We start from the raw sequence: 14,502 nt of genomic DNA, 5'->3' as shown, positions 1-14,502 counted from the left end.
CTCTCATGCAAAGAGGGCTCAACTACCAGGCATGAACATAAGCAGGTTCATTTCTTCCAGATTCTGCTCTTCTGAGAATGGGGGAGCAGGTGAGGAAAGAAGTGCACCAAGTGAAAAACATCTTGAAATAGGCTCATCCCAAAACAAAGATCAAAATCAGAGCGGAGGTCTCCTTTTGCTTCCCGTATAGCTCTAGACAGATACAAATCTTATTTGCCTAGAAATGATTGCTGTAACCACCAGGATCAGATTTCTGAGAGACAGTTCTTTCTCCTCCCTCTGCTGATTCTTCAGACAATTAGTTGCTTCACTGCTTATCTCAAAACCTACGCTCATCTACAGACATCGACCTGTCCAGATTTTCTGCATATTCACAATTTTCCACTTCGTTTTTTTCCATGGGCCTGCAATCAACCTTGTAGGGGTAAAGCATTTGCCAGTTGTGAAAGCAATGGCCTGTGTTTCACATGAGTGCTGGGTCATTCACAACCATTGTGTTGACAGGTTGCATAGCATATGGTTCATCACTATTGTAGGTTAAATAGTCCTCCTCTAAAGAGGAGTTTAAAGATAAAAGACCTGTACATTAGACATGCATACATGTACATTTGAAGGTATACTCAGCATTCACATGTGACATTACATAAGAAAATCTGTCCATATAGAAACCAGTAGAGATGAAGCTGCTGACCTAAACACTGTTCTCTTTTGAGTCTGTAGTGTGCATATGTATATTTCATGTACATGTATTGAAATATGCGCACAGTTTACTGTACTCCCTTTCATTGAGTTAGGATGATGTAGGGAAGGGCTTCAATATTCAGTTTATTTATATTTTCAAATCCTTGTAGCTGATGGCTTTAAAACTCGGGTGTAAGAGAAAGGAAGATGGATGGTTAATGATCATGATTAACTTCTGGTACCCACCTGTGTGACCCCAAAGCAGTTTTGGGCACAGGCCCAAGCTTAAGGATGATGATGACTTCTGTAACTGTGTTGTCTTAAGGGTCAAGGTGCTGTGACCCCAGCAGCTGGGATCTCCCCAAGTAGAGGGGACTAGGTGATTTTCCTGGCAGGGCTATCAGAGAACCCCTAGTACCCAACCCCTTTGCGCCACCTTCCCTTTGCCCTTTTCTCCCTGTCCATAAACATGGGCACCGTGGGGTCCTGGCAGGAGATGGCAGCAGAACCCCAAGTGGCTGGGCTGGGCTGCACAGCTCCCAGGATGAGGAGTCAGGCTGGGGAAGGCAGGTGCTGTTCCCACGGCCAGACCTAGATCCTGTGGGGGAAAAGTGGAGGTCAGGAAGTTAACAAAGGTCGGCCAAGTCCCTCTGACTCTTCCTAATCCTCTTTTCTACTCACAGCCCCTTGAAACTCCCCTGATTCCTCCCAGAGCAGTGGCTGAGGGAGTTGCTTTACTGCTGCAGAATTGAACTTATTTTGCTTGCTTCCAAAGTATGCCTCTGCAGAGTTTCTAGTCAGCTTTGTTTCAGCTGGTTTTGAGCAACACATGGGAGAGATGTGGCTGTGTTACACTGTTTTCTTTTCTTTTCTTTCTTTTCTTTTCTTTTCTTTTCTTTTCTTTCTTTTCTTTTCCCCTCTTTTCTTCTTTTCTTTTCTTTTTTTCTTTCTTTTCTTTCTTTCTTTTCTTTCTTTTCTTTTCTTTCTTTTCTTTCCTTTTCCTTTTCCTTTTCCTTTTCCTTTTCCTTTTCCTTTTCCTTTCCTTTTCCTTTTCCTTTTCCTTTTCCTTTTCCTTTTCTTTCCTTTTCCTCCTTCCCTTCCCTTCCCTTCCCTTCCTTTTCTTTTCCTTTCTTTTCCTGAAAAGACACTTTAGCTGATCAAGTTAGTTCTTCTAATCTGAGACTAGAGCTGTGTAAGAATTTATTTACTTGTGTTTGTATGCAGGCCAAACCCCCAAATCAACAACAATTAAAAACATTCTTTTGGTCCACCCAGAATGAAATTTATCAGTGTTTTCTTGCCAAACAGCAACAAACATACAAATTTGAAAGATGTGTCATTTCAGGCCATAAAACATTTCCTTTGGGCTTTTTGACCTTCACTGAAACTGAATATAGGTAAATTTCAAAAGAAATCCTGATTGCAAAATTAGAAGTGGAAAGTTTGTTTTGGAAACATCAATATGATCCTTCTGGACATTCCATAATGTTTGTTTTGACCCCAGAATTTCGTTCTTCTCTCACAAAGATGTTCCACATAAGGGAATGAGAGTGGTCTTTCTTGTCACTGATATACTTCTTTGAAGAGGACAGGAAAGGTTAAAAAGCGGTTAACAAGCAATCCTCTCAGATATAGCTGGAGAATGTATGTTTTGCTTTTGGCTCTACACAAAGCATCCAGGCATTAAACCAAATTAAAATACGTAGACTACAGTGTCAAGGGAAAGTTTTATCCAAACAAAATCTAAACAAATACATGCATCTCGCTAGGTTAAAAAATCAAATAAACAAATAATTTTGCACATATGTAATTGTCTCAACATTTTGTCATTTCTCTTCCGCTTTTAAAACAATAAAACCCAAATGTGGATAAAATCATCTTACTCTTCCCACTCAAAGTGAACAAGTTTTTTCCAAGTTCTTATGCTGAAAAAATGTGTTTCTTATGAATAAATGATTAAAACTATATAGAATAAGTGTTTTAGTGCTCTAGCTAAGGAAAAATAAACAACTGCATTAGCTAATCTGAGTTCAAATAAACAGATACATAAGCTGGGCTATTTCAAAGCAGTGCAGGACTGAACAGAGACCATTAACACTCAAAACACTTCATAAGGTTGAGGCATGATTAACCTCTTCAAAACAAAATGTGCCCAGGTCTTGTATGGCTGCACAAAAGGAGTGAGGAGTAACACCCCGACATATTACAACTGCAGGCTCTCTGAGCACGTACACTGAGACAGAAGGCAGCTTATATGAACTTCATTTTAAAGAGATGAAAAGAAAGAAAAGCATGGTCTCATTTTTTGCTTGCTGACCATTTATTGTAATGCTGACCAGATATGGCATTGGCCAATGCTCTTTGAGTCTTAACAAAATTCTAAATCTGAATGTCCAGGAGCTTTATCTCCTATATGCCAGCAAAAGCCCCTCAAAGAAATCCCACAGTTTCATGACAGTTGCTTATTTATGGCTGGGGTTAGGTGGCATGTAAAGATTCACGGTTTGCAGGAGAATCTTGACAACATACACAACTTGGTATCAGACGTAAAGAGCACAAAATCTGTGCTTTGATGCATCATGGATTTTAAAGAACACCTCTTCAGGCTGACTCAGATTGGTGGACTGTTTCCACAATAAAGCCTCAAAATCTGAGGCTGGTTTTCAAGTGGGTTTTGGTTTTTGCTTTTGGTTTTTGTTTTCAGTTTTGGAGGATTAAAATTCAGGACCATTTAGATAAGCAAAGGACTATAAGTATCGCACATGGGTCTGAGAACATGCAATGAATAGAAGGGCCTCATTGGGTGAAGTGGAGTTGATATCCAGATAGGAAAACAAAGATTTGCCAAAATCTTCATTCAAACACTGTTTTGCAAATGTTTTAAATTCAGAACAGCATGGATTACTTTGTATTTTTAATGGAATCAGATTTCTTCATACCTCTATAAAATAATTCAGACTCAAATTGTCCAGCTTCTAAAATCTGTGTCCTGAAGGGCAGGGGGGGAGAGATTTAATATTCTCTAAAAAGCAATCAAATGAAAATTTGTTCCTTGAGATTTTACTCAAATTTTACTCTTTTCCCTTGATTTTACTCAGACTTCAGGACAAGCCACGGTAGGGTTTTGTTGCATTAGTTAGGACTATGATATTACCAGAGGACCATAAACATGGTCAGTAATAGTTACGTAGGTCACTATTTAAACCTTTACAATTGCCATTTACACATAATTTACATTACTCTATGATTTACAGTGTTCCCCATGCTATGAAGATAATTAGGCAGAAGTTAAAATTGTAAAGTTTTTAATGTGTGTATTCCTTAATATGGAGTCTCAGTGCTGTGGTTTAAAGAGTTCCCCATAACAGCAAAAGCAGCTGGGGGTTTTGCTTGGGAAAGGAAGAGGAAGAATATTTCTTTTAAGAACTCCATAAAGCTTTGTTAAGCTGCAGAAATTCTCTGTAGTCTGATCTACTATAGCCTGAATAATCTATACTCATACTAGCTTTAACTTATGTTTTCTCTGTATAAAAATGTTTGCTCTTTGTTTAGAAGGATTCCACATGGAAATTTCAATTTCATCACATATCGGGATAGCTGTAAGAGATCCTGGAATTTCTGGAGTCAGAGGTGTTGAACAGAATTTTGCATTTGCCGTTTTTATTGCTAATTTTAAAACTATGGTCTTGTGTCAGGGAAATCCAGCTGTGCTGAAATCATAAACGTGAACTGGGAAGTCTCTGGCTGCAAACAACCTCTGCAGAAAACAGCAGTGAGGTTTGGCTTTTCCACTGCTCCCTGAGCCACTCCCAATAGGTACACACTCACTCCCAAAGCACAGGACATGGATGCATCTCACAGTGAAGCTGTGATGCTGTATTTCCACGTCACCCCCCAGTCTGTGGTGTAGACGTTCTGCCAGTCCTTAGTGTATTTGAGCAGTATAAACATAACCACAAGCTAGACAGTCCCATTGTTCAGTAGAGATTTCCACTGTGCTTGAAAACTGAACTATAAAAGTCTTTCCATAAAAACTTCCTAAGAGTAATGGATGCCTAAAATACATGAGCTCCATTATCAAGGAGCAGATTATCCCAGCTGAATACTCAGTATCAGAGTTCCCTGATTTGTATATAATCTACATTCTTAACATTCTCATGGAGCGCTGTTAGTTTGGGCTAGTAGGACTTACTGTACTCTCAGTGTTGAAAGACGAATAGGCCTATCAGCTGAACAGCATAATAAATTCGTTAGGCTGCATATGTTATGCTCCACCTCTCCCTCATTTTTCATTGTGTATAATGTAGCCTAATGCAATATGGCAGCTGCTAGCAGAAAAATGGTGCAGCAGCCATAAAAAAGTGATTTATGCCTTATTACTGAAACAGCTAAAATTAAGAAGCTGGTGTTTGGGAGAACAGCAAATAAGTGAAATGTGAAACACAGCGTATATATATATTCGTGAAATATAGGAAGCTGTGAAATGCTTAGACTGACAGTGAAATTCTCCCTGGGCATCCACTGCAATGCCGAACTAATAAAGGGGGTAATTGGTGGTGATGTTTGTGGATGTTCAGAATTGCCTGCATGTCACAGCTGCTTATGCTGGAGTATCAGAAACATGTTAAATACATCTCCTGACTTGAACCCAAAGATCCTTCCTACCAAAGGACATACGAGAGCCTAATTTAAGGTGGCAGCTGGCAGAAAGAACAACATATCAAACAGGAAAGTTATTGTTAGCAGCCTCAATGTAGAAAGGAAACAGTGAGGTCAGAGAAATAATGTGGGTCTGACTCCCTGCTTCGCTCTTCTGCCCATGCAAATTCACCTATTTAAGGCTACAGTTACAGATTAGGGACTTCTCCCTGGATGCCAAAACTGTGAGCATCAGGGAAAATTCTGTATTTGGCTTACAACGTACCCAGTAAGTCAATGTGATTGTGTAACAACTTCTGCCACTGAACGTTGTAGCATGTTCCTCTGAGACAGGAATTACACCCATATCAGATCCCTCATTGGTTTCTGTTCACCATACAGTGTGTATATACATTATAAACACACATATGCCTCTGTATGTACATACTCAGACTGCTGCTAAGTGGTATGGTTTTGATTCAGTGGGTGGCAATCTTCTTCTGAGTCAGTGCTAAGCAAGTTCTTCCCCCATGGGGTTTGATGAATAGCGGAATATGGTCAGGTCAGGGAGGTTAATAGCCTGACTTTTGTGGAAAGTGCAGGGAATCTTAGCAAGAGTGAGAGCCTCCTGCTAAATACCATGTGAAAGGGAGCCTGCGCCCTGCTCAGTCAGGCTGGGCTGTTGCAGTAATGCAGAAATGGGGGGGAATCTGGCTTATCCTGCCCCCATATATATTTACTGGATGTAGTGAAACTGCTTATGAAGAATAACAAAGTAATGACCAAAGATAGTGTAGCTGGAAGGATAATAAAGCCCATTTTTGGTATTTTGTTTTGAAGAAATATTAGAGAAGCTTTTACCCAGAAGTGTGTTTAAGTTGTCCGCTGATCCAGGTTGGGGATCTCTTAGTCTTTTTGTTATCTTACTTTGGGTTAAATATGACAAAGCAAGTTGTCAAGTTTTGTACTGTTGCCACAGCCCTTGCCTTGGACAGCAATTACGCACTCCTTTTGGGGATGGGCTGTGGAGTTCTGGCTCTTATGCGTTAGATGAGTGGCTTACTAGCCCCTGGGTAATCAGGACAGAGGCTGCTTTAACAAGATGATGTATGTCTGCGACTTTTCCATGGCAAAAGGAAACAAATAGGAGGCATTTTGTGAAGCTATTGAGCTCTTGACTATTGCTATCACGTGTAACCAGAAGCTTAGAGGCTACATACTGGCAGATGTATGAGCTGCCTCCTGTGAGATGACGGCCACTAAAATTTAGCCATCCAAGAAATTTGGATGACTACAGGATTAGGTTACAACTTTCGCAAATGCCAGCAATGCCTCCAGATTATACTAGAGGGGTATTTGTAACCAGTGAATATCTCTGTACCTAGGAAGCCCAGTAGGTCACTGCTACACATTGGGCTTTTCACTTACGGTTCAAACCACATTCAGGTCCTCCAGTAACCATTTTCAAAGGGCATCCAGGACACACCATGCTCTCATGTGCTGCTGACCAGTTTTGTCAGGGTACAGTTTTGTGTGTGGCTCCTCTCCTCTCCCTGGCATTTCTCTCCCTACAGAGGAGCCAAATACCAGTTAGACCACTGCTGGTGGCTTCTGCCTCTGAAACCACTAGGGGATTAAAGTGCCATTCATCCCTTTTTACTGCAACTATTTTAATAAGCTACATGATTTGTGTAATCAGGTTATTTTATTATCAAACATAAACTTTTTCTCTGCATAGTTTCTCTGCTATTTCTCTATTAGAAAAATGCAAAATACTGTATTTAGACTTTTGGTTTAAAAAAATAAAAAATAAAAATCGTAAATCCTTCTGTTAGACAATACCAAAATAAAACTACTGTATTCATCTCAAACAGTGTTCACTCATTACTTATCTCCTGAAAACTGATTGCTTAAAATTTCCAAACAAAATGTTCAGATTATTTCCAGGCATATAATAGTTAGTCAGATAATAAGATCTTACATTTGCAAACCATGTTAGGAATCACTTCAGCTGTCATTGCTTAGTGGTATTCAAGGTGAAATGAGGCAACTTTTAAATAGCACAAAGAGAAAGATTGCATAATAATTTAGGTCAAAAAGTGAATAAAGTCATGTAATCAAGATGTTAGATGAACAAATCTAGAACAGTAAATTCCATGCATAACTGTCATCATTCGACATACTTTTAGTTGCAGTCTGAGTAAATTAAAATGCTAGCACTTCTACCAGCAAGGATTTCTGCAAGGAGGGATTTTGATGGCAAAGGGTTCTTCATGTTTTGATGGGCTCTGTTTAACACGTTTAGAGAAAAAAAAAAAAAAGTGCAATGACTGTAGATACATTGGAAAACTAAAGAGCTATTTCATGAAGTGCAACAGCTTTAATAACTTCAAGAGAAAGAAGCGATTCTTGCCCACTGCAATCCCTATTTTAGCCCTATTAGAATAGGACATGATATTAGAAATTGAAGTGGGCAGGTAACTGGAAGAAGGCTGTACTTGTTTGTCTTTTCTTTTCAGAATAGCTTTGAAGAGTGCATGGATCAATGCAAAGGCTCCTCTATGTGGCTGCAATCTCTGTTATTTCTTTTTGTTATGCCAGATCACACGAAAGTGTTCAAAAAACCCAAAAAATTATGCCAAATGCTCCTAAGCATAAGGAATTATGGTGAACTTCTTATTCTATAGCATGATTTTACCAAGTCTTTTTTTTTTTTTTCCCCTACCAGCTTGGCCATGTGTGCTGCTGAAAGAGCACATGCCTATCTATCCCTTACTTTTAGTGAGAATCTGTGCTTGGATTCTGTGTCCCTTCAGCCTTACACAGGAATCCTTTACTTTTTCAACAACTGCCTTAGAGGATGCAAGGAGCCCTTTGAGGGAAGCACTAAAGTTGCCTTGTTTACAAAGACAGCTCATAGGGCAACACGCAATTTTGCAGCTATGCGGGTAATTTTATATGCAGCTTCAGATCCAGTTCAGAATTGTTACCATGGTCTTCAAAATCTTTACTTTTCTACTTTCTGTATCTAACTTTGCCTCTCCAGCCTCTTTCATGATGACTTCACACACAAGTATCACCAGGGTCAGCCTGAGAAATAGCTTTAAGTGTTCTTGACCCCAAAGGTTTCCTCAACATCCCCCTAATAGCCTCACAGCATCCCAAAATTAGAGAACTTAATCAACAGGCAGATTTGAGATGTAGTTCTCTGCTGACTGAAAGTACTCAGACTTTGGTTTGGACTCAGAAAGCTTTTTGGAGCATCCCCTGTCTGTTCTCATTTTGTGACTGACTTCAGGTCCTCAACAGCAGAGCATATTTCTGCTTCTGGTTGTTCTGGAATTGCTAGGTCCTTATTTCAGTTGTACTTGCCTACATCAGAAGTGGTCCTCATGCAGTAATTCTAAATTTCCTCTGATGTCTGTGAGATCAGGTCTGACTCAGTTCTATACCTAGTCTTTAAAATCAGATCTGTTCTTCAAAATCAGATTTGTTCTTTTTCTCTTTCAAACTGTCATTATGTTTCACTGTACTTTAAAGTGTAGTATTACTTTGAAAAGAGAGCGTAAAAATGTCATTTCAGGGTTCTATATTTGTCTGACAGTTGTTTCTATTGCAGAAGTACTCATTTTCTAAGTTTAAAAGCTGTCGTTCCTAACACCCAGCACAAGGTGCTCAAGCTGTTGGCATGCACTGTTGGGATCTACAGCTGTTGCAGGCTGCAGGGTGCTCTGAGGCCTCTGCCTGCCTTTGCCATCCTGTCTTCTGTCACTCGCGCCCTCAGTGACACCACCAGGCTCTATGTGTTACATGGACTGGTGACAGGTCTGAAGTCATTCTGTGCAAGAGAAACAGGCTGAACCGTCCCAGGTCTCTCAGCCTTTTCTCATAAGGGGGATGCTCCAGGCCCTTTGTAGCTCTCCTCTGCACTCTCCTAGCAAGCACAGACACGCCGTGCATTATTCTTTAGAGGCCAAGCACTTCCAATGCAGTGATCTGCTCACCACTCTGCGAAATGCACCAGGAAAGCCTTAATTAGATCTCAAAGGAGCACCTAAGGAACTTAAAGCAGTTAGTACCTCTCAGCACTGGTGCTCACTCAGCTGCTGTGACAGGAAGCTGTGGCTGAGGGCGCACAGGCAGCAACTGGCCCAGGAAAGGGGTGAACTGAAATGGCGGATGTAGCACATTATGGCACCGAGCAAACTTCCACATCTTGCTGTCAAAGGTCTGTCTTTCATTTTCTTTTTTAAAATGTATCAAACAATTGGGCATAAAAAGTACAACTTTTGTCATATTGAGAATAACAACGTGTTACAAGACAAGAGAACAAAGCCTGGAAGTTGAGGGAAAATAAAAAAATAAAAAATAAAAGGAAGAAACAAAGAAAAAAAAATGTGAAGATGTGAAACAGTTGTGTTTAGTTTGGGGGGAAAAAAAAGTCTCCATCATTTCTCCTTGTATTTTTTTTTTAAATACTTCAAAACCCAATATTTGGAAAAATCTGCATGAGCCTAAATTTAGATTCTGTGTTACTTTACTCTGCATTTCTTTACTGCACTTTAGTCACTCGTATATCATTTTGTAGAAAATGTATGTGACAGGCTGATGTATGTCTTACAAGTATTTGTTACCCACTGTTGTGTTTCTATCTTTGAAGTCACGTCCTTCTCAGTCTATGGTCCCTCCTTTCCCCTATTGAGAAAACTCTCGTCAAACAGTTGCATTTGTGTGGAAATAACATGAAGACTATTTTATTGTTGTTTTTAAATTCATTTTTATTTTAGTTTCTCTTTCTGTCCCTTCACCTGACTTTTCCTTTTAGATACGAATGATAATATGAACAACAAAGTTTACATTGCTTTTGCACTGCATGCACAGGACAGAAAATTTGGTGGTTCACAGCCCATCAGGCTGTCTCACAGGGTGCAGGAAGCTTGTGCAACTGAAGCAGACTAGAACTTGGGCTTGAAGGAAATAGTGACTGGCTCTTGAAGAAGGCTCAGAAATAATCATCACAGGCTGTAGCAGCTCATCCATGAGGATTATAATGCTTTGTGTTTTAACAGGAAAGGATCTTTAAAAGATGGATTAAAGGAATCAAAACAACTGGCTGAATCCATATCCATATCCGAGCTGTCTTATTTGCTGCAGCATAGTTGTATTTTTGTCTTGTGGTATTGGGTAACCTCTCTCTGTATATGCGGGATCAATGCCTGCTGTGACCTGATCCTCCAGAAGGAGCGTGGGATTATACTGAGGCAAAAGTGACAGAACTAATGGGGAGTCAACAACAAACTTTTCCAATCAGCAACACAATGACATTCAAATAATGTCTTATTCTTCTCGCCTCTCTCTGTCCCTTTAAGGGACATGTATGAGGAGACTTTGAGTGAGCTGGACTTTCTCAGCCTGGAGGAGAGAAGCCAAAAAGGAGGCCTTCAGCAATATAAAGGAAGTTTCTATTTCACCCCAAAGCCTGACATTCTCTTTCAATACCCAAAACTATGCCTGCATTTTCCAGGTATACCAAGGGTCTAATAAGCAGCAAAACTTGTCTTGCCTAGTAATCCCTAGTGTTCACTTTTCTTTTCTTACTGACATTAAAACTGTGTTATAACGCTCAAGTCCCCTTCCTGAGGGGCAGCTCAATTCTGTTCATGTAAAATCAGGACTGTTTCCTCCTGCATGTGTCATATGTTACCTGTGTTACTTTACATTCACCAATGCTGAATTCCAGCTGCAATTTCATTATATTGTGAAGTTCTTCTGCAATTCCTTTCAGTCAGCCATATTCTTTGCTTAATTTCATATTGTCAGAAAACTTTGTCATTTGGTTTTTCATACTAATTTTCAGATTTTTAAGCTCATAGCACAGACCCATATTCAGAGCCAGACACTGATGACACATTTCTTTCATCTCTTCTCATAAAAACTATTATTGGTATTTGTGTGGCCTTTTTAATCTCATGGTGGGTCGGTTGACTTGGGGTGATATTACTGGGAGTCTTTGTAAATTCTTCTTGTAAACTTCAGGCTGACTATATCAGTGTCATTTCCTTTCCGTGAACTTGTTGATTCGTTCAAGGAAATAGAAACAGGTTTTCCATCTATAAAACACAGACTGCTTTTAACTCAGTTAATATGGATTTTGCAGAGTACTAAGTTCTTTTCTAACTTTCTGCATTGTGTTTTTAGAATTAACTTACCAGTGTTTTCATTCTTTTCTATTTTTCTCTCTTAAATGACTTTATCCTGCTTACTCATCATATTGGATCTTTTTCCAGTACCATGTCTCTAACACACAGTACACTGAAACAGTCTACAAGCAGCTTTTTCAGCCACTCTTTTTAGGTACCTGCAGTCCCTCCAATCTTCCCCTGGTGCTTCAGACCTTCTTGGTAGTGGGCTGGGTGGTTGGAAGGACAGGTCTTGTGTTGAGCATCTCCTGTTTGAGCCTGGAGTTTCTTTCCATCGGTAATGAATGTCTCTTACTTGTTGATGTAATTAACTTACTTATCTGATTCCTGTCCTTCCTGCCCAGACATGTGGGGGTGGTATAGAACTCCCGTGCCTGAGAGTATTTTCTTAGGCTATGGAAATACGAATGGAGAAGGGAAGCTTGAAGCGTAAGCCAAGAGCAAATTTCACCACAACAGCTGTGTACAAATGACCAGGCTGTCCACTGCAAGCATGAGAAAGGAGTAGGATTTGCATTAAAAAGTATGCATTTGAAAACATGAGAAATTTAAACCTAATTCATACCAAGGTAACCTGCCAGTGCTGAGACAACAGGCCTGATTTGCTTCTGAGAGCTGTGTCATGTGGTAGAAAAAAAGGAAAAAAAAAAAATAAATTAGTTTGATGTATCACTTCTTAACCAATCTGTCTGCTTTGACTTAAATAGACTTGTGACTGCTGTACATTCTCAGAATGGAAAAGGGAGTGAGTCTCTGGCTCTGGTGCTGCAGCTTCTTTCTTCATTGCCCCATTTCTGAAGCTGGCATGTCCCCAGAAAAGGTGGTATCAGTGAAGTGGAAGACACACAACTCATCTGAGAAGAGCTAAAAAGATTTAGACCTTAAAATGGGCTCCTTATGTATAAGGATGCTGTAAAGCTAAATTCTGTAAGTGGAAAATTTTCTATCAATTTAGGTTATCTTTACATTTTTCAAAGGCACACAATTCTGATCACTCTCAAACACAATTTGTTAAAGTGTCATCATCTACCACATTACTCTTCGCGCCTCTATACTGAGTGATTTTTCTCAAACAATAGGACTTCATTTTACCTTCAGCTAAGCCATCCAGGCCTGTCATACCCTGCTGACTTCATTAAAATCATGCCGATGTCTATAAACTGCATCCTAATGCAGCTATAAGAGTCATTCTTGTGAATGCATAGCTTGTGGAGGAGCAGTCATCTCAAAAGTCCCTCTAGGGAGCTCTGCTCTGCCAACTTTCCACTGAATATTTTTCTTCTTTGAATAAAGCTGCTATGTTGTTTTTATCTTCTGTTATATTCAGTTCTGGAGGTCATAACTCTGGTAATACACATTTCTATTTTCTGAGATAGAATGACTTTCTAATGCAGTAGAGACTGGATGATTCAGACATATAAAATAATTGTTATGCTGCTTTCTGATGTGGTGGTGTAATGTGTGCATTAAATTAGCCACTGCACCTATACACTGCAACGTCCCTATTCACAGCCCACACACAGAACCACAAAACGGTTGAAGTTGGAAGGGACCACTTGAGATCATCTAGTCCAACCACCCTGTATCAAGGAAAGTCACCTGGCACACATTGTTCAGAAACACATCCAAATGGATTCTGAATATTTCCAGAGAAGGAGATTCAGCAATATCTATGGGAAAACTGTTCCAGTGTTCAGTCACCCCCACAATGAAGAAGTTTTTTCTCATAAGCAGAAGCTATAAGAAAATGATCACAAGAAAGTGATACATAGACAGCATCTATTATGTGGAGCTTTCTTCTAATCCTTCCACTTCAAGTGTTTGGAGTTTCTGGGAAACTTCAGAAAGGGAAAGGGAAATGTTGCCATTCACTTAACTGTCTTACAGAAGTGATTTAAGATGCTCTAGCTGCTGGTAGTTTTCTGTACTGTTTTTCCAGCCAGTGCACCTCCAACAAAGGTGATGAGAAGCAATGGTAGTCAGGAGAACAGTGACCAAATGGTGACAGTGTGTGAGATAACTAGATAACTCATTTGAAGCCATGTTACACCCAGAGACAGAAGCTGGGCAGCAAATATATATGAGCCATTGGGTTTGATGGCTGTTCAATGTTAGCCGTATGAGAGAGGACAGAAACTCTGAGCAGTACTTTAAGCCAGTCTGTGTTTGTTTCAGGGAGGCAGACAAACTTTAGTAAGAAAGGGAACACAGAAGGTAGCCTCTGATACTACCTGAAACACAAGCTCTGTCAGCCCTGTGACAACTATGGGGGAAAAAAAATCTGGTATGTAGCGAAACTGGCACAGTGAATCAACAGCCCAAGTTGCAGCATGAAAATCTTCCTCTGAGGTAGGAAATCCACACTGAGTAGACACTATCTATTTTGAATTTTTGTGTGTGTGTGTTATATGCCTTTGACTGTATCTTACTAGCATGGTCTAATTTCTTCGAGGTAATTATTTTGGATTTAACAGATTGTTTGGTTTATGCCAAAGACAGCTCTTTGCTCTCTACTGTTGTTTTGAGCAGGGGCATTTCAACAAGACCAAGCAATAGCAGCAGTTCTCAGTAGTATTCTTAAAATAAAAAGAATATCAAACAGCTGGAGAAAATGGAAAAAATCCAGTAACATAAAGATCCAGTGCTATCTTTATGCTGTGCCAGAGAAAGGCTAACTCCCTGTTTTAACCTGAAGTGTAAGTCTCGTTTACAACAGGTTAATTTGATAGCAGTTTGAATCAAGTAGCCCACGTGATTTTATTTTGCTTGTGCAACTTCCAAAGCCAGTTGGATTTATCCTTAATGGCAATAGCGATCATCACAGAATCACAGAATCACAGAATTACCCGGGTTAGAAGGGACCTCAAGGATCATGTAGTTCCAACCCCCCTGCCTAGCAGGGCCACCAAACATACACCTTTACTAGATCAGGTTGCCCAGGGCCCCGTCCAACCTGGTCTTGAACACCTCCAAGGACGGGGCA

The sequence above is a fragment of the Coturnix japonica genome, chromosome 2, assembly GCF_001577835.2.
Source record: "Coturnix japonica isolate 7356 chromosome 2, Coturnix japonica 2.1, whole genome shotgun sequence".
NCBI lineage: Eukaryota > Metazoa > Chordata > Aves > Galliformes > Phasianidae > Coturnix > Coturnix japonica.
Note: the sequence above shows the minus strand (reverse complement) of the source record.